Here is a 22,748-nt window from a genome sequence, read left to right as displayed (position 1 = left end):
GGAAGGTTTTTCCATTTGATTAAATCAGCTTTAATTTTATCAATAGAGAAACATAGTTCAACTTACACAAATGTTGATAATCCACATCAACCATTACCTCTAAATATTTAATTTTCATTTTTCATTTAAGCTGTGTAATCTGTTTACAAGCAGGATAATCTTCCTCTGTAATTGGTAATATCTTCCTCTTATCCTGATTAACCTTATATCCAGACATTTCTCCATATTGTACCAAACCTTATATTCTCTTCCTTTATTTTAATCCCACTAATTTTATAATTTTGTCTTATAGCTTGGGCTAGCGGTTCTATCACCAATGGTGACAAAGGACAACCTTGCCTAGTGGAGCGTGTTAAATTAAACGTATCTGAAATTTGTCCATTCGTCACCATCCTCACCAAGGGATTTTTATACAAGTCTTTAACCCAACCAGGTAAAAAAGGTCCAAACTTAAATCTTCAAGTACTTTAAATAAAAAGTACCTTTCAACTCGATCAAAGGCTTTTTCCGCATCTAATGCCACTCTCATTGATTCATTCAAACAATGTCTTGACACATTAATCAACGTCAACAGTCTAACAATATTTTCAGAAGAAAATCTATTCTTAATGAAACCTGCTTGATCAACATGTATTAAACGTGATAAATACTTTGCAAGTCTATTAGCTTGGATAACATAACATATAACATAACAATTACAGCACGGAAACAGGCCATTAGGCCCTTCTAGTCCGCACCGAACCAAACACCCCTTTCTAGTCCCACCTCCCTGCACAATGCCCATAACCCTCCATCTTCTCATCCATATACTTGTCCAACCTTTTCTTAAATAATACAATTGACTCCGCCGCCACTATTTCTCCCGGAAGATCATTCCACACGGCTACCACTCTCTGAGTAAAGAAGTTCCCCCTCATGTTACCTCTAAACCTCTGCCCCTTAATTCTTAACTCATGTCCTCTTGTTTTAATCTTTCCTCCTCTTAACGGAAATAGTCTATCCACATCCACTCTGTCTATCCCCTTCATAATTTTAAATACTTCTATCAAATCCCCTCTCAACCTTCTACGCTCCAAAGAATAAAGACCTAATCTGTCCAATCTCTCCCTATACTCTAGATGCTTAAACCCAGGTAACATTCTGGTAAACCTTCGCTGCACTCTCTCCACTCTGTTTATATCCTTCCTGTAATTAGGCGACCAGAACTGCACACAGAACTCCAAATTAGGCCGCACCAACGTCTTATACAATCTCAACATCACCTCCCAACTCCTAAATTCCATTCAATGATTGATAAAGGCCAGCATACTAAAAGCCTTCTTCACCACCCTATTCACGTGAGTTTCTACCTTCAGGGAACGATGTACCGTTACTCCTAAATCTTTCTGCTCTTCTGTATTCCTCAATGCTCTCCCATTTACCACATATGTCCTATTCTGATTCTTCTTACCAAAATGAAGCACCTCACACTTATCAGCATTAAATTCCATCTGCCATTTTTCAGCCCACTTTTCTAAGCAGCCCAAATCCCTCTGCAATCCTTGAAAACCTTCTTCATTATCCACTATTCCACCTATCTTAGTATCGTCTGCATATTTACTAATCCAATTCACCACCCCATCATCTAGATCATTAATGTATATAACGAACAACAATGGGCCCAATACAGATCCTTGAGGCACACCACTGGTCACCGGCCTCCAACCTGACAGACAATTATCCACTACCACTCTCTGGCCTCTCCCTTTCAGCCAATGTTCAATCCATTTGACTATCTTAAAATTTATACCTAAAGACTGCACCTTCCTAACTAACCTTCCATGTGGTACCTTATCGAAGGCCTTACTGAAGTCCATATAGACAACATCCACTGCGCTACCCTCATCCACATTCCTAGTCACCTCTTCAAAAAATTCAATCAGATTGGTCAAACATGACCTTCCTCCCACAAATCCATGTTGAGTGCTCCTGATCAGACCCTGTCTATCCAGATGTTTATAAGTACTATCTCTAAGAATTTTCTCCATTAATTTACCTACCACAGACGTCAAACTTACAGGCCGATAGTTGCCAGGCTTCCTCCTTGAACCCTTTTTAAATAACTACTATCTTATAATCTACATTTAATAAAGATATTGGTCGATATGAGGCAACTTTCATTGGGGCTCGTTCTTTTTTGCAATAGCTAAGTCTAGGTCTAGAAAAGGATTCTGGAAATGCTTTTGCTCTTCTGTAGCTTGTTTAAGAACATCCACCAAAAATTCTTTATAAAACCCTCCTGAAAAACCAATCTTCTCCAGGTGATATTCAATATAGCTTCTTCAATTTCTAAGTAATTGAAAGGAACTTCCAATTCTGTCCTATCTTTATCGTCCAAAACTGTTATCTCCAAACTACCTAAAAAAGACTCAACACGTTCCTCATCCTGACTTACTTCAAAAGGATATAAATTCTGGTAAAATGAGTGAAATTCATCATTCATTTTCTGAGGTTTAAAAGTGACTCCTGTATTATCTCATCGCATTTATTGTCCTTGATGCCTGTTCAGTCTTTAATTGCCGAGCGAAAACCTTATGCGCTCTTTCTCCTTACTCATAGTATCGCTATTTGGATAATTGTATTAATTTTTCATATTTATATGTTTGCATTATATTATAACAGTTTCAACTGAATCAAAAAAGTCTTTTTATCCACAGTCGAATTTCATTGGAATTCCTTCTCTCAAATTGTTATTTCCTTCTCCAAATTTTGCCTCTCTGCCAAATGCTGTGTCTTAATTCTTGCAGTATAATTGATTATCAGACCTCTTAAATAAGCTTTTAAAACATCCCACAAAACAAATTTACTTTGTACTGAATATGTATTAATTTGAAAATAAGACTGAATATGGTCTTTGATATAACTTAGAAACTTTGGTTGCTTCAATAACATCCCATTAAACCTTCACCGATAAGGGGTGTCTACATTATGCAAACCAGAACATGTGCAGGTGCACAATCCTTTATCCAGAACCCTTGGAGGGGTCACTGTGGTTCGGCTTTCAGATTTTTCTGGATTTTGGAAAGCTAGATTTAAGCCCACCCGAATCGTGCTGCTGTATCCATTCCCTTCCAGTCATGCTGCCATTTCCCTCACCCATCCCTCTCCCACCTGACTTGTGCTGCTGTCTCTCTCCCCACTTGCTGGTGTTTGGAACTTTCTGGATTTTAGATGTCTGGATAAAGGATTGTGTACTTCTACTTAACAATGAAGAATGATCAGACAAATCCTACTCTTATACTCTGCATGTATAAATCTACCCTGTAATTATACTGACATTAAGCAAAAGTCGATTCTCGAAAAAGAATCATGTCTGGGTGAATAAAAATAAAAGTCTTTTTCTGTCGGAATTAACTTCCTCCACATTTCTACCAAATTCAAATCTTTCATTGAGTCTAACATCCATTTAGCTATTTTGGTTCCTTGTATAGTTTTTGGAAATTTATCCAACACTCAATTAAAATCCCCACCAACCAAAATATTTTCATTAGCTTGACCCAGATTCAAAAAAGTTTCAAAACTAACGTCTTCATCATTTTCAATGGGTGGATAAACATTCATCAAAGTCCATGCTTCAGCAAAAATTTTACATTTCACCAACAGCTCTCTACCCAATGTGGCAGAGAATGATTCCAACTGAAACGGTATCTTCTTATGAACCAAAGTATCAACTCACCTCGAGCTTTCGAATTAAATGGAGATGAAAAACATGTCCGACCCAATCTCTTTTCAATTTCATATGTTCTTTCTCAGCCATATGAGTTTGTTGCAAAAAAGCAAGATCAACCTTCATTTTCTTTATATATGCCAATATTCCCTTCCTTTTCATCGGATTATTAAGTCATTTAGCATTAAAGGTCACAAAATTTAAATGAGCCATAACTTAATTTCCTCCCGAGATTGACACTTCACACAGCAATTACAATTAGGTATAAATTTTTAAAAAACCCAAAACCCTCTTTCAAACAATAAGAAACCCCTGTAAAAAATGTAAAAACCTAAGAGCCCAAGAGTCGGATCCGCCTCTGTGGACCAGGTGCAGTCAATCCCACAAGTGGCAGATGACTTTAGAAGTAGTAGAGTCAACCATCACCCCTCCAACCGAACATTAAAACCCATAAGTCATCCCAGTGATAACACCCACATTGAGCTTGAGCTTCATCTTCAACATCACTCACCAATTCTGATTCCAACTTCTTTTTCCCGTTCCCATTCTCAATGTTATCCTCGGACATTTTCCCCATCGATTCCTTCAAATCTGGGAAGGAATTTGCAAAAGATAATGCACCATAAGAACTCTCAAAACATTGAGACTGATCTCGCCCATAAGTCACCTTAAATATCATCAGATACCAAAAAGTAAACTTGTACCCTTTCTTTCACAGCACTGCTTTGACCAGATTAAACTCTTTCCATCACTTAATAATCTCCCGACTTAAATCAGCATAAAAGCTGATCAAGGCAACTTTCTGATCCGCAAGCCACAATATAATTTCTCTTTCCTGATATCACAAACATCTTAAAAGAACTGCTCTTCACATTTGACCCAGAAAAGGTTTTCTCCTTCACACCCTATGAGCCCGATCTAAAAAGACTCGACTCCCAACATCTCTGGAATCCATTTCCAAAAATAATTTTACAGGATCTGAACCTTCAATATCTTCCGGTAAACCAACTATCTTAATATTATTACAACAACTTTGATTTTCCAACAAATCAATGTTTTTTAACAAATCTCTCTTCTGGACATCCCAGCCTGTAAACAAATCCTCAATATGATCCATTCTCTCCACATAATGGTGGTCCACACGGTCCTTGCAGTCAATAGAAATGTCTTCTATCTTCTTAAATTGACCTTGTCCAGTGTCCACTGCAGTTAAACTCTTATTAATATCAACTTGAATAAATGTAATTTCTTCACACATACCAGCCATTATTTCCTTTATACCAGCAAATTGATCATTTAAAGTTTCAAAATTTTAGGTCATAGAAGACATCATCTTTTCATTTGGTTGGATCAGTTCTGTAGACATGAAGTTGACTTCTATCCCTGTTGCAGGGGCCTTGAAGATTGGGGAAGGTGTCTGTGGTTAAACAACAGCTTTAATTGAAGGAGATGTTCTTAAAGCCTAAGGCCTTCCTTCAGTGAGTCCAACTGCAGCAAGTAGTCATTCTTGCTCTTCTTCTTCTCGAATTTCTGAGTTGTCCTCCTCCACCTCATACCTGGCAGCCCTACTGTGGATCTGATCCAGAATTTCCTGCATGTGATAACATCCATCCATGCTGAGAAGCTCAGTAGCACGCAGGGGAGCATCTCCAGATGGGGCGCTGCATACTGTCAGTCGTCTTCCTGTTAATTCGTGCTTGCATTTGGGCACCCACCCCCCCGCTCTCCTTAGTCAAGCCAGGCTCGGGTCAGATTCCATGCTCGCGCTCCTCCTGGCCCACCGCCAGGCCAAAGATCTTGGCGACATCTTGCATCTCTGGATGCGCAGAGGATGCGGACGTTTCTTCCAGCTTCTCCCGAGTTCCATGTTGAGGATTCGGATCTATCTCTAACTGCTCCTGAGGTTCCTTCTGAAAGGTCGGCCTTGCTTCTTCTGCACTTTTCAAAGGTTGAAAACCTAGGTTTTTTTCCTAAGTTGCTGGTAATGAAATGGTATTGAATGTACTGACTAGTACAGGCATGGGCTGGCCCACCCTCCTGATGACATCCTCTCCTACACTCCTCCCTGGACTCCTCCCCTGTGATCCAGGCCATAAAGGTCGAGCCACCTCTTCCATCCCTTCACTTCCCTCACTTGGACCCGGGCCTGCAGTCTTGTGTATAATAAAGCCTATCATTCCCCTCAGTCTTTGTCTCTGTGATTATTGGGGCAACTGTCAGTGCCCAACACTGCTTTTTTCCTTTCTTCATTTCCAGAATCCTACAGTAGAAAATTACTCTTCAAAACACTGATAAAGTCAAAAAAGTCACTACAGTTCGAGTATTGAACAGTTCAGTCAGGGAGAGGTGTCTTCTCATGTCATTTTCCGATGCCATCTTTCCACGACCCCGCACCCCCCTCCCCTCAGCTGACTCCTTGAACACCATCCAATCCAAGGACTCTAGGCAGCCCTGCAGCTGTCTTCCCTCCCGTGACCACCTTCTGGTTGTCCTGATGTCGTAAGTGTTGTGAGCAATTTTAGGCCCCATTTCTAAGAGAGGATGTGATGGCCCAGAGGTTGTTTGCAAGAATGATCCTGGGGATGAGAGGAATAATGTTGGAGGAGCATTTGATGGTTCTGGGCCTGGACTCGCCAGTGTTTAGAAAGATGAGGCAGGACCTCATTGAAATCTGATGAATAGTGAAAGAGCTGGAGAGAGAGGATTTTGCCAGTCCTGCGAGAGTTTAGGATCAATGGGCACAACCTCAGAATAAAAGGATGTCTGCTTAAAACGGAGATGGAGAAACATTTTCATCTAGAGCAGTGATTTTCAAACTCCTCCTCCACACCCCCAGCCCCACCCCCCGGATAATATTCCACTTAATCCTTGTGCCAGAAGTGCTCTGTTAGTAAGGGATTACTTAAGGTGGAATGTGATTGGAAAGAAAAAGTTTGAAAACCACTCTTTTAATTGTACGTCATTGACTTGTTCTGTGTGTGGTTTCATAACTCCAGAGGAAATCGGCCAATGAGAGTTTTCCTCAAGCAAAATATTTCCTTCACAATTAGGTCCATTGCAGTCTTTCTCAGCCTTTTTTCTCATTCATATGCCACTTTAAACAATCTCTTACTCATTTTTTGACACTCCAAGGAATAAAGTCCCAACCTGTTCAACCTTTCCCTGTAGCTCAACTCCTGAAGACCTGGCACCTTCCAAGTAAATCTTCTCTGCACTCTTTCAATCTTACTAATACCCTTCCTGTAGCTAGGTGACCAGAACTGCACACAATACTCCAAATGTGGCCTCACCAACATCTTATAAAACCTCACCATAACTTCCCAACTCCTATTTTCTTTTTGTTAATTAATGAAGGCCAAGATGACAAAAGCTGTCTTTAGAACCCTGTCGTCCTGTGACACCACTTTCATGGAATTATGTAACTGTGTTTTATCTCTTGCTGCAGATTTGTATAACTTCTCTGTTCAATTTCATAATGTTGGCTTCTGGACTATTTTATTGTGCCCCTTGATCTAGAGAGTTCTGGCAGAGCCAAGCAATTTTGTTTTCTTTTTTCAGCTCAAATTTTGTCACATTGATCCAAAAACAAGTATTTTCACCATTCCTTCATTTCAGATTCTCTGCAGCTGTGGTATTGTACCTCACAGTGACGGCATCATGTTTGTCTTGTTTATCCTTTTCTCCTCCATCCAGACAGATGTGTTGATCAATGAGTCGACTCCACTCATCCAGCACCACTGCCATTTCTGCTGCTCGGGCTTTTCACCTCACGTATTCATTTTGTTATTTCCCTTCTTCTTTTTCTCAGCAAAGAGAATCCGGTTTGTTTGATCATCTTTCTGAATCCCAGTGAAAGGTTATCGACCTGAAAGTTTCAACTCCGATTATTTTTCCAGTAGATGACCTGCTGAGTATTTCCAGCATTGAGTTTTTATTTTACTGCCTTGGTGTATTACTGAGTGCTTTGAATGGGAGAAGAAATGTGGGCTGTGTTAAGTAAAGATGTCTAGATTATGGAGTGGATTTAGAAAAATAGATGTAAATGTGGAGGGTTCATGGAAATAGTTTAGTAATCTTTTCGAATTTTGAAGTCTGCCGGAAAGCGTGGAATACTCACGGGGTTTAATTCAAACCTGCCGGCAGAAAACTCTTAATGATGTCCCACTTTGTCCCGTGGAGCCCAGCACATATAATCATAGGACAGTTTGCAGCATGGAAACAGGCCATATCGATCCTTTGAGTCTGTGCCAGTTCACATGAACAATTCCACTAGTTTTCCCCTCCAACACTCTGGCCATATCCCTCCAACACCGTCATATCCATGTACACATCCAACCTTCTCTTAAATGACAGAAAGGACCCTGCCGCAGTTCTCTCTTCTGGAAGATCATTCCATTCTGCCACCACGCTCTGAGTGAAGAAGCATCCTCTAACATTCCTAAAGTTTTGCACCCTTACCTTGAACTCATGCCCTCTGGTTCCAACCTCCCCTGCCCTCAGGGGAGAGAGTCTACTCACGTCTTGTCTATCTATTCCTTTCATAATTTTGAATACCTCTATCATAACCCCCTTCAACCGTCTACATTCCAATGAATAAAGTCACTGTCTCCTTAATCTTTCTCTGTCCTCTAGATGTTGTAAGCCACGTAACATTTTTGTAAATCTTTTCTGCACCCTCTCCACCTTATCTATTTCCTTCCTCTATTTGGAGACCAGAACTGAAAACAATTCTCCAAACCTGGCCTCACCAATGCCTTAAACAGTTGCAGCATCACTTTCCAGCTATACTCTAGTCTATGCTATGATTTATGAAGGCCAGCAGACCATATCTCAGGATAAGACCCACTGTCTTAACGTCCCTCATATGCAAGATTTTTCCTCCCATCTTCACAATTTCTGTGCTTTCTCCAAGGTTGATCTTGTCATAAGATACCATCAGATCCCATCCATAAGGAAGACATTCCTAAAACGGTGATTATTACCCCTTCTGGGCTTTTTGAATGTCTTAGGATGCCACTTGAGTTGAAGAATGGTGCTCACACCTGCCAGCGGGTTATAGGTACTTTGGGCAGAGATTTAGGGTTCCCTTACATCTACTTGGATAACATCTTGTAAAAACAATGCCATCACGAATATGCTGTCCAGACTGACTATATATAATATTCAGGGTGACATTAATATTCCTGAATTACCCAGTGTCCAGGCAATGGGCCCCGATGTTCAGGCATACAGTATGGCCATTACTAACCTGACATACAGCAGGGGGCAGCACAAATTGGTGGCCAACCTTACTTTGTGACATGTCTTTGGGCTACATTAGACCAATGTTTCCTGCATCTTGGAGGAAACACCTTATTGATCAGAGACACAGCTTATCTCATCCATCCATCAGAACATCTGTCAACCTCATGTTAAATAAATATGTATAGCATGGACTGCGAAAAGGCATCGTGCAATGTGTTTGCACATGTACCTCCTGCCAGGCTGCCAAGATTCAGTGCCACACTAAAGCACCTCTTCAACATTTCCCGCCAGTATGCAGGGAGTTGGAACACGTGCATGTGGACCTGCTTGGACCATTGCCAGAATCTCAAAACATGAGATACATTCTCACAGTTGTAGAACATTTCACGTGCTGGCCAGAGGCCATCCCGTTGCCATCCAGTGACACTGAGACAAGGGCCAGAGCATTCATCGTCAACTGGATGGCTAGATTTGGTTTTCCGACACAATAATTCAGTCCGTGGAACACAATTCACTCACATTCCCACTGGCAATGCGCTCACATTCCCAAAGTCCACTTTTAAGGCCCGACTCACTGGTCCCAATTAGGTTAATGAGTTGCCATGCGTTCTTTTGGGAGTGCACACAGCTCCAAAATAAATACGTCTGCATTGTCCGCAGAGATGGTTTATTGTACGGTCCTTACAGTTTCATGGGACAATCATTTCACAACCAACTCTGATCTGAATATCCTTTGGCAGCTTCAACATGTTATCGCGATCAGCAAAGCTTTTCCTACCCATTGGCTTGGATCCCCTTAACAGAATGTGCCCCACCACTCCTGGACGCTGATTTTGCTTTTGTGCGCAGACAGTACCCAGGAGTGCTGTTACAACGACCGTATGACAGCCTTTTCCACGTGGTGAAGAAGGATGGATTTGAGTATACTTTGGATATTGGGGGACATTCGCAGCTGTTTAGTTTGAAAAGACATAAGCCTGCCCATGTGGATCCCGCTTCAACCTTTCAGTGCCCCCATCCCAGATGATGAGGGTGTCCACCTAAGGTGAATGCAGCTGGTGTTTTACTTTCTGGCGATGGTTCTGGGGGGGTGTAGCAGCTGTGAAGCGGGCCGAGTGGGCATGGTTCTTTGGTGGGCGCATGAAATCATAAGGCAGACAGCTGGGAACTCATACATTTAATTGACCGCATCTACGTGGTGTTGAGTGCTGAGGAACAGCACGTTGATCTGTGAATTCTCCTGCCGGAAGGTGCGGGACACTCAGGGATTAATTTAAACCTGTGGTCCCGTGGATCTGCAACAAACTCATAATGATGTCCCACCTTGGCCCATGGAACCCACGACATGCTGTAAATAGAAGAAGCCTGTAAAGACTGAATAAAGCAGTCTTGTGTTGACTAACCTGGTATGTGTGTGTGTGTGTTGCTTTAGTAGCTCTATCGAAGTATCCGCTACATATATAAATATTTGGGAGGTTTATCGCACTTACAGGATACTTTTCATCCATCTCACAGCCTGTGGGAAGAAGCTATTCCCCAGCCTGTAAGTCCTCATTTTGATGATGGACATGGTTAAAGATGCTGTTCACTAGATCAAAATGGTCTTTGTACTATTCCTTGAACCCGATTTGAACTACACTCCCAGTAAATGTCATCTACAGAAAAAGAGAGACCCCAGTGATCCTCACAACTCTGCATCATTCCTGTCTGATGCTTTACAGCAACTAGACCATCCAATGGTGCAGCCAGACAGGAGGCTCAACTGCGCTCCTGTAAAATCTCAGGATGAGAGCCGTTCGCCTTGACCTCCTCAGTTTCCTTGGGAAGTGCAGGCCCTTCCTGAACAAAAAGGAGATGTGATTGTTTTGTGTATTAATACATGTGCTGTATGGATGAGAATTTTATGTGATTGTATTGTCTATTCTTGCTTTTTAACAATCTTTAGTGGATAGAAGTAGTCATTGTACTTTAGGATGTAAAATCATGTACAGATTGTCCTTCAATCGCCATTTGGCCCAGGTGTCTATTCAATCCAAGAATACTTTCAATCACAGGCAGATTTTGAACAATAATACCATTCATACTTAAACAAACATTGTTTTTAATTTTCTTTAAACAGAAACACAAACAGGATCAAACTTTAACTTATCACTATTAACAGCCTTTCATTACCACGTTCTAATTTTAAGCGCAGGTGTATTTAATGTGCATAAAGTTCTTTGACACAACTCCAAGTTCACCGGTGTCTATCAATTCTTATACTGTGCACAGAATTCAACATTTATGAATTTTCATCAAGCTCTTGTGCTTAAAAGTAAATGTTTACCCTCCAGGAAGGCTCTTGTTGGTTTCAGAGAGGGATTTCCTGCTCATTGTACACACATTAACTGATTCCCTCTGATCAGCCACTTTGGTGTCTTGCCAAAGAAACTTGACCCATTAGGGTTTTCCAAATGATAACCTCTTCTGCAGGTCACCATTGAGTTCCTTTTGTTTCCCTTATTTCAGGTGAAACATCATTTCTAGCCAGACATTTCCTCTTGTATGGACAACAAAGTTTTTCAACAGCCTGAACTGAAAACTCACAAACTGTCTTCAAAACAAAATGCCAGCTTGCCATCTCTCTCTCCCCCACCCCTCTCTCTCTCTCTCTCTTTTTAGAAAAAGCCTAATTGGTCTCTCCTCTCTGCTTGCAAAACCACATGACCTTCTTAGAACAGCAAACTAGAACCAGCCAGATGACTACACCAGACCCAAACTTCTGAGTCCAAACATTTGTTGTTTAAAAACAATAATCCATTTACACCTGCTTTTGAAATTCTTTAGCAAAACAGTATCCTTGTATTGTCTTTGCAAAGGCTCTTGGCGCCTGAATGACTCACTCTCAGCAAAGCTCTTACATTTTAACTAAAGGTTGTTTTGTGAAGTGTTTGTGTTTGTTTGTGACCTAAACGACTCCTCCAATCCATCTCTTTCAAAAACATCTCTATATAAAATGTAAAATATATAATCTGTCACAGGACAGATGCAGCAGAGGAGTTGTGATAAAATTAATGATGTCCTTGCAAACAAAAAGTGGGAAGAGGTATAATCTGGTGAGTGGAGTTTGTAATAGTTTGAAACTTGAACCTCTCTCTATTTCAGGAGACAATTTACTGTCATGTAATTAAAAAGTGTCATATCACACAAAATTGCTTTTTTCCTGCTGTCAGACAGACAGACTCACCTCTGGCAGAAATTGCCTGTAATGCCTCTTGCAGTCAGAGATAGACTGAGTGCTCCCCCCCCCCCCACAACACCCCAAACCCTGGGCCAAGTCACTGAGGGTCTGTGGATTCTCTTTCAATGCTCACAGACCATCCAAGTCATTGGCAATGTGAGCTCCAGTTTTGAACCTCTGACATAATTAGGAACCATTTAGCACTCACTTGTATCCCAGGTCTGATACTTGACACCCTTTTAGCCAGTTTTGACCCATTCTCTAGCATTCCACAGCCTGGTGTGAGTTCCTTGACTGCTTTGTCCAGAAGCCCGCAGCCTGCGTGGGTTCCTCTCCTCAAGTCACCAACAGCTTGCCACCTATGTGGGTCTTTTAGCTGCAGAACTCCTCACTGGTCTGCTTCCTTGGACACTGACCTTTGGATTGAATCCTCTGCTTCTGAGATGTTGGTGGGGTGTGGTCTTTCTGTTTTCTGGTGCTCTGCACTAGTTGTCAGCTTACCCAGAGTTCACGGTGGCAAGGAAATCAAACAAATCTCAATAAAAAAATTTAACTAAGAGGAGAATCTCACATATCTAGAGGGATGGAAAGGGCATTATTACAAATTGAAGCCTGATATTTGAATATTCAGGTGCCAAATTTGCAAAAGCATGGAGTATATATTTCTCAAGCTATATGTAATTTTCTCCAAAGGAATACAACTTTGAATATTTGCATGTCATCTTGGCATCCCTAAAATGTATGTATATATATATATAACTGATTTCCAAGTAAATGCAATACATGTCCTCATCACCGCTAACGTTAATTTAACAAATTTCAATTGATATATTAATAGATTTAATTTAGCCTTGTTCCTTCAATATTTCCTAATAAAAATAAGGTCAGATTCTGTGGAAAAACATCTCCTATAACTTGTTCCATTAATATTGTAATTCTCCCCAAAGAGATCTTGCATTAGGACAAAGATAAGTTGAATGCAAGAAAGTTGCAACATCTTCAACACACCTAAAATATTGATCTGATAATTCTGAATTTATTCTATTCAATTTCACTGGTGTAATAAGTAACTGAAGAAGAAAAACTAGTTGTGAATTCCTTCCTTACTGCTGCAGTGTGGAACTCTGGTCAATAGATCCAAAATGCTGCGTTGAAGTGAATTAATACAACTTCCCTGGATCACGTGATCTCTATTGCCAAATCAGCTTCCTGAGAAGGTTTTCAAATCCAACAGCCTGAGTCACCTGACTCAAGGTGCAGCTTTCAAATAAAATCCATGCTGACATCTGCTACATGACTGATGTAAAAACAATTATACTGAACTAATTTGTATCTTGCATTGAAATCCTTTTATGGATCTGCCCATATTTGCCAATCATTTACAATATTCAGATCCATTTCCCTCCTTTGTCTCAACTTATGAACTTCTCATTTAAAAGTTTCTACTTGTAATGAAGAGAACATCATCAAATAACTTTTTTAACAATTCCTCTTATAAGGAATTTCTATTTCAGTCCAACATGGTTGGTCCTAACTTATCCTTCAAATATGTTCTAAGTTGGAAATAGCAAAAACGATTGCTATACGATATTTATTTCTCAGTTAGTCAAATGGCATTAATTGACCCCTTTCATAACAATCTTCAACATTTATAATCCCCTTACGAAACCCGCTGTCCAGAAATTGATGATCCTTTGAAAAAGATACAAAGATTTTGAATCAAAGACATTCTGGGAGATGTACATCCACTTACACCAATTACATCATTTATTTTATTCCATATATTAATCAAATGTTTCAACAATTGTGTATCTTTATCACCAACCATTAATTTTGATTCCCATTTGTACATAAATTCTTCTGCTTTTCCCTCTCCTATTTTATTTGATTCTATTTTAACCCTTTCAAAAAAAGAAGCAAGAAATCTCATTTGAGCTGCTCCATAACAATTTTTAAAATGAGGAAGCTGCAGTCCTCTCAATGCAGAATTTGCATTGGGTTACTTGTAACATGGGATTCAATCGGAAATGGGTTCACATGACACAAACTCATGATGCAGACTGTTTTCTGAGAATGGAATACAAGAGGAGGGTTGACTAGGTCTCCAGCAGGATATAGATCACAAGATATAGGAGCAGAAGTAGGCCTGTCGAGTCTGTTCCACCATTCTTCCACTCACCCCCACTCCCCAGCTTTCTCCCCATAACCCTTGATTCCTTGATGAATCAAATACTTGTCAATCTCTGCCTTAAATACACCCAATGACCTCACGTGGGTTTCACGACCCACTGACAAAATCAATTTGTTCCACATTTGTTTTAAATTGACACCCTTTTATCCTGAAATTATGCTCTCCTGTCCTAGAATCCCCTACCATCGGAAACATCTTTGCCATATGTACTCTGTCCAAGCCTTCCAGCATTTGAAATGCCTCTGAGGTCCCCCTTACCCTTCCATACTCCAACTAGTACAGTCAAAGAGTCGACAATTGTTCCTCATACATTAACCCTTTCATTCCTGATATCATTTCAAGAAATCATCTCTGACCTTCTCCAACACCAGCACATCTTTTCTCAAATACGGCACCCAAAACTCTAATTCTGATTGAATGGAAAGGGAATTCTCCAACGACACAAACACAACAGTGAAATGATATTATGTCTTGTTGATATTTACCACTCGGGAAGGTTCTTGTTGGTTTTCAGATAGAGGTGTGTTGTTCAGGGAAGCATTAGTGTTTTTGTGACTCAACGAACCAGCATCTGAAGTCCGTAATCTCTTCAGAAAAGCTTGATAAATTTAGCATGGAGCAGAGCTGAGCCACGACTTTGCAGGTATTTAAGGGAGTGTGTAGGCAGGGTTTGTTCTGGACCAACAATCTCACCAAATGACTCTGCTTGAAATCAAGATTCAAACCATTTTGAGGAATACAACAGGAATTGTTCAACAAGAGCCTGGTGTTCCCTGAGGAGTTTCCTTTCAATAACAGAATTTTTTTTTTTTTAACTGCCCGTTAATATTCCTGATACAAATCTTTGAATTTAACTTTCAGGTTGCTATCTGTTGTTAACTTGGAGGCCTTTAATGGGGTGACTGGGTGGAATCTTTGCTTTAACCAAGTAGTTCTCTTGCAATTTTCCAGCTGTAGGATGCGACTCAGTTGCTTGCAAGTTTAGCAAGTGGGATTTTCAATTTATTTATTTATTTTTTTTTTTTTATTTTTCACACCATAAATCACATTAGCCATGATGTACACTTTTTCTTTTTCACACATATACAGTGACTTTTTCTCCCCCCACCCTCCCTCCTCCCAAGCCACCCCCCCATCCCCCCTCTCATCCATTTTAGGTATACAATCTAGGTTGCATTAAACCCGTCAGACAATGTTGTCATTCAACAAAAATACACCAGAAATTCTACTGAGTCCATTCTTTTCTTTCCTTCTCCTTCCATCATCTTAGGTAATGTTTGTCCCCGGTAGGTTTTCGCTATTGTATTTAATGTAAGGCTCCCATACTTGTTCGAATATTTCAATATTATTTCTTAAGCTATATGTTATTTTTTCTAATGGAATATATTTATTCATTTCTATATACCATTGTTGTATTTTCAAATTATCTTCCAATATCCAGGTTGACATAATACATTTTTTTGCTACGGCTAGGGCTATCTTAACAAATCTTTTTTGTGCATCCTCCAAATCAATTCCAAATTCTTTGTTTTTTATGTTACTTAGGAGAAAGATCTCTGGATTCTTTGGTATATTGTTTTCTGTTATTTTATTTAATATCTGATTGAGATCATCCCAAAACTTTTCTACTCTCTCACATGTCCAGATTGCATGAATTGTTGTTCCCATTTCTTTTTTACATCGAAAACATCTATCAGATACTGTTGGGTCCCATTTATTTAACTTTTGCGGTGTAATGTATAGTCTGTGTAACCAATTATATTGTATCATACGTAGCCTCGTATTTATTGTATTTCTCATCGTTCCAGAACATAATTTCTCCCATGTTTCCTTTTTTATCTTTATATTTAAATCTTGTTCCCATTTTTGTTTAGTTTTACCATTTGTTTCCTCATTCTCCTTTTCTTGCAGTTTAATATACATATTTGTTATAAATCTTTTGATTAACATTGTATCTGTAATCACATATTCAAGGTTACTTCCCTCTGGTAAACTCAAATTGCTTCCTAGTTTATCGTTCAAGTAGGATCTCAGTTGGTAATATTCCAGCGCTGTATCTCCAGTTATATTATACTTATCTCTCATTTGTTCAAAGGATAAGAATCTACTTCCTGAAAAACAATTTTCTATTCTTTTAATCCCTTTTTTTTCCCATTTTGATGTGAAATTGCAAATCGTAGCGTCATTTTTGTGTTTGAAAATGCCAATGTGAAAATTTTAACTTTAGTCTTCTTGGTTTGCTTAAGTTTACAGAGGAGACGTTGGGTCAAGCTGAGAAGATAGAGTTGGATGCCCATTTGGTGAATCGGCTGGGCAAAGCATAAAGCACAAAATGAGGGTCTGAAAAATTAATGAAGGAGACTGAAGTGCCGTTGAACCAAACCCAGGTAAAGAATTTAATTTTGTGCTGTGTAATTAAGAGACCAAACGATTTGGGATTTTAGTGGTGACCTATTTAAATGAACAAAATATGATTAGAATAGAAGTTTATGGAATGTTTGGAAGTTGTCACAAAAAAATGGAGCATATAAATTAGATGTTGTAATTAAGATAAATGAACAATACAATGAGCTTGGTGTCACAGTATCTGCCTCCCTCTACCATACATCACCGTTAAACCTTTTCCCCAATATGAACCTGATGTCAAAATATCTGACACTGTTAATCGTACATCAATGTTAAACTTCTCAAGAATGTGAATCCTGTCTCAAAGTTTCTGCCTCAGTCTATCGTAGATCAACGTTATACTTTCTCCCCCTATGAACCTGGTGTAATAGAATCTGCCTCAGTCTACCGTCCATCAACGTTATACCTTCTCCCCACTGTGAACATGGTGTCATGGTATATATCTCAATTTACAGTATATCACCGTTAAACCTTCTCCACAACGTTAACCTGCTGTCACAGTATCTGCCTCAGTCTACCGTATATCACCGTTAAACCTTCTCCCCATGTGAACCTGGTGTCACACTATCTGACACAGTTTATCGTATATTACTGTTAAACCTTCTCCCCACTGTGAACCTGGTGTCACAGTATCTGACACAGTTTATTGTACATTACTGTTAAACCTTCTCCCCACTGTGAACCTGGTGTCACATTATCTACCTCAACATACCGTACATCACCGTTAAACCTTCTCACCATGTGAACCAGGTGTCACAATATCTGACACAGTTTATCGTACATTACTGTTAAACATTCTCCCCAATGTGAACCTGGTGTCACAGTATCTGACACAGCTTATCGTACATTACTGTTAAACCTTCTCCCCACTGTGAACCTGGTGTCACATTATCTACCTCAACATACCGTACATCACCGTTAAACCTTCTCCCCATGTGAACCAGGTGTCACAATATCTGACACAGTTTATCGTACATTACTGTTAAACATTCTCCCCACTGTGAACCTGGTGTCACTGTATCTGACACAGTTTATCGTACATGACTGTTAAACCTTCTCACTGCTGTGAAGCCAATGTCACAGTAACGATCTCAGTTGTCCACACATCAGCATTAAACCTCTCTCCACTGTGAATCTGGTGTCACTTTGCCTGCCACATTTTATTTTACATCAGCGTTAAACCTTATTCCCATTGTGAACATGGTGTCATAGTATCTGTCACAGTTTATTTTACATCACCTTTAAATCTTATTCAAATTGTGAACCTGGTGTCACAGTATCTCACACAGTTTATCGTACATTACTGTTAAACCTTGTTAATGTTGTGAACCCATTGTCTCAGTATCTCTTATCAGTCTACCATACATCATCGTTAAACCTTTACACATCTGTGAATGGGTGTCACTCTATCTCACAGTTTATCGTACATTACTGTTAAACCTTCTCCCCACTGTCAACCTGGTGTCACAGTATCTGACACAGTTCATAGTATATTACTGTTAAACCTTCTCACAAATGTGAATCCCACTATAAAATAATACTCCCCTTCTAAGTCTCGCTGTATTGAATCCCACCTATTTAAAAAATTCCAAAAAAAAGAGAAAAATCAATCCCAAAACAAGTTACTCAAAAGTAGCAGCCCCCTAAAAATCTGGGTGTGGTAAAGTCCACAAGTGGCAGGTGACTAAAGGACTCAGTGTCACCCACCCCCAGTCAGACTTTCACAAAGTCCTGAAACAAAAACATTCAACCCAGTGATTCCAGTCCCAATGATTGTTCCGGATCATCAATATCGAGAAGACTTTGCGTCAATTCAACTTTTTTCCCATTCTTTCCATATTTTCCAATCTTCCCATTTCCATTCCCATTGACCCTTCCTTTCGGTGATAATGGTGAAGATCGCCCATTTCCTCGTACATCTGGCAATGAATTAGCAAATATTAAAGGATCATGGTCATTTTCAAAAAACTGAGATTAAAAATTCCCATAAAAATCTTTCAATACTGCTGCATAACGAAAAGCAAATTTATATCCCTTTCGCCACAATACTTCTTAAGCCGAATTAAATTCTCAGCATCTTCTGATAATTTCTTGACTCAGATCTGCATTTAAAAAAACCCTATTATTTTGAACCATCAGTGGAGCCTGATTTTTCCGTGTTTTCTGCACCACCAATCGGAGGATCACCTCTCTGTCTTGATATTTAAAACAGCGAATCAAAACTGCTCGTGGTAATTGGCCTGGAAACGGTTTCTTCCTTAACGCTCTGTTTGCTCGATCTAATTCCAGTCCATCCGGAACGAATTACCTGCCCTACACTTTTGGGATCCATTTCTTCAAAACCTTCACCGGATCCGAACCTTCCATATCTTCCGGAAGACCTACTATTTTAACATTATTTCTACGACTTTGGTTTTCTAATGAGTCAAACTTCTTCAATAATTCCTTCTTCTGAAACCCCCAATCTACAAAAGGATCTTCCACTTTTCCATTTTTTCTCTATTATGCTCCACTTGACTCTTGCATTCAAGAAAGCCTCCTCAATCTTTTTAAAATGATTTTGCACAGTATCCTCTGATCGTGTCCATTTCGTAACATCACTCTTAACTACATTAATATCTTGCTTCATCAAAGTTATTTCTTCACACACAGTGTTCATTTTAGATTTCATTTCCGAAAATCTGATGAGTCATCTGCATTGACATATTTGACATATCTTCCATGAGTTGAGCAATCCCTTCCAGAATTGGAAACACAGAATCCAGTCCAGGATCCATCACCTCCCTTTGAGGCCGACCTTCTTTTGCCACAGTCCCCAGTTCTTCAAATTCTAATGAAGTTGAGCATCCTCTTCCTCCATAGCAATAGGTCCTCTTCCGGTGCTGCTGCGTGTCTGGATACCCGACACAGTGTGCCGACCTCATCAGTTCACCGTCGCTCAGGCTCCCCCACAGCCCACACCTTCTCCAAAGGTTTGTGGACCCTCGACGAACTGTGCACACCCGGTAGGGCCACCGACTACGCAGGTGCGTCTTCTGATGCTACACTGTATCTCTCCTGACCACCAGGCAATGCTGCAGGCTCACGGGCCTGTCCTCGCTCAGCTGGCCCGCCCTCACGCCTGTGTTCACGAGTGCACGAGTCGAAACCGCTGAACACATCACTGAGCTGAAGCCATCTTGCGATAGCGCAAGTGGTACCTATGTAATACTTAGCCGGGCAGGAGTCCTCTGAGACTTGGGGACTCCAGTCGACAACTCCGTTGCTTCAACTTGAACTCGGCCTCATTTCTTCAACACTTTTGTAAGGTAATTTCTTCTGTAACTGAGTTTTCGATTTTTTCACATTTGCAGCCATTTCGATCCTCCACTATTCCAAAGTCTATAAACAGTATTTTTAATCACTTTTACAACTTTTAAAATCAAGCATTTAATAGTCTAACTGGGGAAGGGTGGAACCACACGTCTACCCATCAGTGCTTAAATATATTAATAATGAAATCATGAGGTTTCATCTCTTTGTGACTGATAGAAATAATGAAAACCTACACAACAACAAATGGCAGATTTACCACAGGACAAAGTTTCACCTGATGAATTCCCATTTACATCTGTGGAAGTTGATTATTTTGGTCCTTTGCAAGTAAAGTGAGGACGAAGTGTTGAAAAACAATATGGAGTTATTTTCACTTGTTTGACTATGAGAGCAATTCATATTGAAGTAGCGTCATTGCTTGATACAGACTCTTTTATTAATGTTCTTTGGCATTTTATTCCTAGACGTGGTCAAGTAAAAGAATTATGTTCTGATAATGGATCTAACTTTACAGGAGCTCAACGAGAATTATGAAAAGTTATTCAAAATTGGAATCAACATTAAATTCCTGATGCGTTATTTCAGAATGAAGTTAATTGGATATTTAATCCACCCATAGTTATGGGTGTGGTACGGGTAAGGGTCAGTTGGTTGTGGAAAACGTTTACAAAGGTCTGTACTGGGCAGTACTGGGCAGCAATGCCTAATGTTGTAATGGATGCGGAAGCTCTGGGAAGGGGTAAGGGAGGGACTGGCCAGGAAGTCTGCAGATGCTGGGGCCGAGGGAAATGGACAAACATGCTGGGGAAACTCATGGATAGTTTTGTGAGGAGCAGGTCCTGCTTCACGAGTCAAATTGAGTATTTTGAGAAGGTGTCAAAGGAAATAGATGAAGGTCAAGGTCTGTATGCGCTGCACGTGGATTTTAGTAAGGTGCTTGACAAGGTCCTCACAGTGGCCTCATTTAGAACGTCAGGAGGCATGGGATCCACGGAGCCTTGGCTGTGTGGATTCAGAATTGGCTTGTCTGCAGTAAACAGAGGGTAGTAGTAGATGGAACAATGACTAGTGGCGCTCCAAAGGGATCTGCTCTGGGACCCCTGCTCTTTGTGATTTTTATGAATGATGATGGGAGTGGAAGGGTGGGTACGTCAGGGGATGACACAGAGGTAGAGATGTTGTAGACAGTGTAGAAGGTTGTCATAGGTCATCCAGTTTGCAGAGAAGTGACAGATGGAGTTCAATCCTGTAAATCAGATGTACTTAAATAAGCAACTGGTCCAGGTTTATTTCCAGAGTAATTTTCAAGGGCACGAATAACAGTTATTCCAAAGAAGGTTGGAGACCCATTAAAAGTAGCTTCATATAGACCAATATCTTCATTGAATGCGGATTACAAGAATGTGTGGGCAGAGCACTTGGTTAATGGCAGGTTTATGAACAGTGTGCAGGACAGAGAAATATTTAGATCCTGCTCCATATATCACTCAAGGTTGCTGTGCAAATTGAGAGGGAGTTTAAGATGGTGTATTGTGTGCTGGCCTTCAGGAGTCAGGGGATTGAGTTCAAAAACCGAGAGGTATCGTTGCAGATGTATAAAATTCTCGTCAGACCACACATGGAATATTGTGTGCATTTCTGGGTCGAGAATACCAGAGGACGTCTAAATAAGGTTAGCTGAGGGAAATTTATGCAAGACGTGATGGGTACATTTTATTCACACAGAATGTAGTGGGTGGCTGGAATGCATTGTCGGGGTACTAGCGGAGACTGGTCCAAAAAAGGCATGAAAAGGATTTTAATATGGACAGGAATTAAAGAAAAATGGAGGGTACTGGTGTGAGGGAGGGGACGGTAACATTGTTGTGGGGTAGGTTCAGCTGGATCAGCTGAACGGTCTCGACTAATCCATCCATGATTGTCTAGCATCTTGCTGCCATATCGTGGAGAACCAGGGTGTTGCCTGATGGACACACGTTGCTCTGAGCTCTGCAGAGAGAGATCGTGGTTTTAGCCAAAACACACTTTCTCAGGTAAAGCAGAGGAAGGGGAAAGGCTCCAGTGTTCAGGGGTAGGGGGGATGATGGGGCAAGAGTTGGGACCCTCCAAAGTCATTGTGATCAGGCCTCAGAGATAGTATCTCTATCACTCGTATTTCTCTTCCCAGGAGAAGGAGCGATCTTAGAGACAAGACACGAGTCCAGAAGAACCTCGCATCCCAGCTGAACAGAGGACGGACAACATCATGATGGCCTGAACCCCTCCCCTTCTCCCTCTGGCCCTGCCAACCCCATTCCCTGCCTCTTCCATGTCCCTTCACCCACTTCCCCTCTTCTCCTCTACCCCTCCTCCATCCCAACCCCCTCCCGCTCACCTTCCCCTTCCCCTGCCCTCACACCTATGCCCTAACCCCAGCCCTCCACTCTTCACCTCCCCCTTCCCCTCCGCCCTTCCCTTCCCCTTTCCCCCTCCCCTTCCCCTCCCCCATCCCCTGCCCTAACCCTCCCCCTTCCCCTCCCCTTCTCCTCCTCCCCTTCCCCTCCCCCTTCCCTTTCCCCTTCCTACCCCTAACCTAGGGGAAGGAGGGGGAGGGGAAGGGGGTAGGAGAAAGGGGGTAGTGGAAGGGGGTAAGGGTAGGGGTTGTGGTAAGGGGTAGGGTAGGGGGT

The 22,748-nt window shown here is 40.8% G+C and overlaps 1 long non-coding RNA gene across 1 annotated transcript in view; it reads left to right on the top strand.

Annotated features, from left to right (window-relative positions):
* LOC138750427 (uncharacterized) overlaps positions 1–20,343 on the top strand; it is a 32,332-nt gene extending 11,989 nt beyond the window's left edge. The window contains exons 2-3 of the long non-coding RNA XR_011349333.1: positions 16,608–16,748; positions 19,836–20,343. This is a non-coding gene — a long non-coding RNA (uncharacterized lncRNA). The remainder of the gene's footprint in view (positions 1–16,607; positions 16,749–19,835) is intronic.
* Positions 20,344–22,748: the final 2,405 nt, after the last annotated feature.

The sequence above is a fragment of the Narcine bancroftii genome, unplaced genomic scaffold (assembly GCF_036971445.1).
Source record: "Narcine bancroftii isolate sNarBan1 unplaced genomic scaffold, sNarBan1.hap1 Scaffold_142, whole genome shotgun sequence".
NCBI classification, from domain to species: Eukaryota; Metazoa; Chordata; class Chondrichthyes; order Torpediniformes; family Narcinidae; genus Narcine; species Narcine bancroftii.
Note: the sequence above shows the minus strand (reverse complement) of the source record. Positions and strands in the feature narration are given on the sequence as shown.